Source organism: Pteropus vampyrus, unplaced genomic scaffold, assembly GCF_000151845.1.
Source record: "Pteropus vampyrus isolate Shadow unplaced genomic scaffold, Pvam_2.0 Scaffold61, whole genome shotgun sequence".
Taxonomy (NCBI): Eukaryota; Metazoa; Chordata; class Mammalia; order Chiroptera; family Pteropodidae; genus Pteropus; species Pteropus vampyrus.
In genome coordinates, this window is record NW_011888842.1 from 6,493,614 (window position 1) to 6,497,654 (window position 4,041).

Here is a 4,041-nt window from a genome sequence, read left to right on the forward strand (position 1 = left end):
AAAGTAGGTTAAGAACTTGAATAGACATTTGTCTAAATAAGACATATCACTAATGACCAGAGAAATGCAAACTAAAAGCACAATGAGATATCACCTCACATCTCTGACAAAATGGCTATTATCAAAAAAAAAAAAAAAAAAAAACAAAAAAAAAAACACCCAGCAAATGTTGGAGAGGATGTAGAGAAATTTCAACTCTTTCACAGTGTTGGTGGGAATGCAAAATGTTATAGTTGCTGTGAAAAACAGTATGGAAGTTCCTCAAATTTTTTTAAAAAACCATATAACTCAGCAATTCTGTTTCTGGGTATTCATCCAAAAAGACTTGAAATCGAGATTTCAAAGATATTAGCACTGCCATATTCATTGCAGCATTATTCACAATACTCAGGTTGCAGAAACAACTTAAATGTCCACTAATAGATGAATGTTTAAAGAAAAAAAAAATACACACATATATAGTATTCCATTGTGTGTGTATGTGTGTATAAATTATACAGCCTTAAAAGAGAAGGAAATTCTGTAATAAGCAACAGCATGGATGAACCTTGAGGTTATTATGCTAAGTGAAATAAGTATGACTCCACTGATATAAGGTATCAAAAATAGCCAAATTTATAGAATTGAAGAGTGGAATGGTGGTTGCCATGTGTTGTGGGATGGGAAAATAGGGATTTACTAATCAACAGGCACGAAGTTTCTGTTAAGCAAAATAAAGGCGCTCTAGAGATCTGCTGTACAACACTGTACCTATAGTCAACAATAATGTATTGTACTCTTAAAATTTTTTTAAGAGGGTAGATCTCATGTTAAGTGTTCTTACCACAATAACAAAATCTTTTTAAAAAAATGTTTAATTAAAAATTATGTTGTGGGAACAGTGAGGATTTAGAGGGAGAATAAGTGTAGATCTAGGAAAAACAGTGTAAACAAGAATATTCAAGCTAGTTGGTTGAAAACAAACCATCTCGTTGGGAGTCATCTGCATTTGCATTGGTGAGGATAGTGAGTCCTGCTAAGTAGAACACTTCAGCGTTATTCCTGCCACCACCTGCTCTACAGTGATGGTCATTTTTATCTAAAATTCGAAGTACCTGTTCAGAAAGAAACTCATTACCCCAAAAAACAACATTCAACGACCATTATGGAGAATACCTGATTTGTGGATAATGTTAGTTACAAATCACTCACTTATTAAGTGTTTAAATCTAATTCTCCACTTTTCCCAAACCTTTGCTTCTCTAGTTTTCACTTTATGTGTTTACAAATATATACTACTCAAATTCACTCTCAAGAGCTAAATCTTTGCCTATAACTTATAAGCCAAGCATATAACTTTGATATGGAAGTTATTAGAGAACAATTTATACTCTCCCTCTCGAAGGTTTTTATATTAACTAATAAAATATCTTTTGAGTGATTGAATAAAGGAATAGGTAGACAATATATTCAACCCCTATGGTCTAGCTCTAAGTTCTAGGTTTTGAGAGGATGAGTCCCTATGTTTTATTGCTCCACCCAAGATAAAGCAGAGCACAAAAATGAGTAAGGATGCTCAATGAATTATTTTTGATGAAGAGGTTGATTCCTCACAGTTTGTGATCATGACCCATGTGACCCCTGTAAGTGATTTATGGATTATGGATGGGGGGTGGGAGGAAGGCATGAAGCTACAGAAGGGGTAGGAGAGAGGAAATAGTTATTTATGGCTATGGTTTTCATGTGCAGCCATAGAGTCTCCCGCATCATACCATTGTTTTTTGCTCTCCTCCTAATCTCTCCAACAGATTTAATACACTCAACTCACCAGAATTCCAGCATTTTCAATCATATCCCTTCACTAGAGTGAGAAAGAAATTTAATTTTATGTATTAGCTTAAAAGACACCCTCTCTCAGAGTTAACAAGGTTATTTTTCATTCCAACAAATGACTTAGTAAACAAGATGATGGCATCAGTCACAAAAAGACAGTTTGGAAATGGTTGCAGTTAAAGGTTTGTTATTGAATGTGGATTTAATTATATTTTAGTTCATTCTCAGAGACAACTGAATTTTAGCATTTCACTAAAGATATTCCCAAAAAAGTGTGTTCATATAATACAAAATAAATCAGAGAGTAATATAACTGGATAATTATCCTTTGTATAGCTAAAAGGATAACTAAAAAGGTAACTCAGATCAAACGAGTTCACTTTATTCGATGCTTTGCTGGAATTTCACACAGGCCCTAAGTCACCTAACATATGTGTCCTAGTTTTCCTCATCAATAACATGGCAACTCTACAAGTAAATGCTCAATACATTTTAAATGTCTTTATTATTGATTTTAATCTCACAGGATTGTTATAAATATTCAATAAAATAATAGATTTAAAGGTCTTACAATAATACTCAGCATATAGTAAGTATTCAATAAATTTTAGTTGCTGATACTGTTATCCTTAAATCTAACTGAGAAGACAGACTTTGGTATAATCCCATGATTATACCCACAGAATCCTGAGAGAACCTGGTAGTCACTTCCCCCAAAGCCATGCCAAAGCATCAGTAACTACAGCATTTACCCTACTTAACTCTCCCCAGGGGATTTTTGCTTCTTTCTTATGTGTCATATAGCATTGTCCACTGATGATAATGCTACCTATGATTCTGAGTTTCCATAATAAGAGATATTGCTTTGCCTGGAGAGTGCATATCTTTATTTGGAGACAGGTTGGTCTAAAATTAGTCAAAAAAAGAAAGTATCTTAGTGTGACATTAAACAGACACTCAAGAAACACTCAAGCTGGGGAGACTATTTGTGGCTCACCTGGAGCTGGTTACCACACTCTTCTTCAATATTTAGGCAGACTAAGTCAGACACTAATTCAGCTGTATGCTCTCCTGTGATGATATAATAGACTAGGAGATAGGCTGTAGGAACCATGTGCTGAATCATGGAAAGGTTTAAAAGTTGGTAAGATGAACCTGGGAGTTTCTTTCCTGTGCCAAAGTGTACAATCTTGCCCTTAGATGAAATCTAAAAATACATAGCAATAAATATGCATCAGAGTGGGCTTAATGCTAGGCTAGTAATTAGACAGGTGATAAAGAGAATTAATGCCAATCAAGCATCTATTATGTATTAGGCACGTATATATAAATATATTAAATCCTCACACTTGCATGTTGTGCTTTAATCAATCTCATTTAGTAGTTATAGAAACTGAAGCTCATAGATATAGACATCTTGTTAGCTTAAAAGGTGCCTTTCTCAGAATCAATAAAGTTATTGCTTATTCCAACAAATGGCTTAGTAAACAAGATGATGTTATCAGTCACTGAAAGGAAAATAGTTTGGAACTGTTTACATTCAAAGGTTTGTTTCTGAACTTAGATTTATCTGGGAAGTGAACCCTGATCTTGCTGACTCAAGCCCATGCCTTTGTCAATATAGCATGCTGCTATCCTTGCTAGTTTGCATTTTAAACAGCAATGAACAGTGCCTGGAATAACTACATGCATTCTTGAGCACAATACTTAAATTCTTCCTTTTGTAAATAAGGTATGTTCTTAAGGGAAAGTTGGCAAGGCCTAGAGATTCAATGTATGGTAATGCTCTGACTGGCTGTGAAACATTGCTGAGGAGACTGAATATATATGAATGTATGCATATAACTTATACTCTGGGGACTGCATGAAGGCTCTGATCAAACCCTTGACATCATACTATGGAAGGAATATCAGTCTAGGAGTAAGAAGAACTTGAACAAAATCCTAAACCCAGCACTTGTGAACATGGCAGTCACTCGACCTCTCCAATCTGCTCCACTGTCTGTCAAGCTCAAAGAGGTGTTGTGAAGCTCTGTTATGAGCATGTTGTGAATGTATTTTATAGACTATAAAGTGCTATATAAGTTCATCCATTCATTCACTAAATGTCACCTGGGCACTGCTTTGTGTAAGGTAAGGAATCATTATTTGCATAAGGAAAATGCTACAAGTAGGGGACCAGATGCAAGTGAGATATTATTGAACTTAGCAAGTAATTGTAGTGTGTAA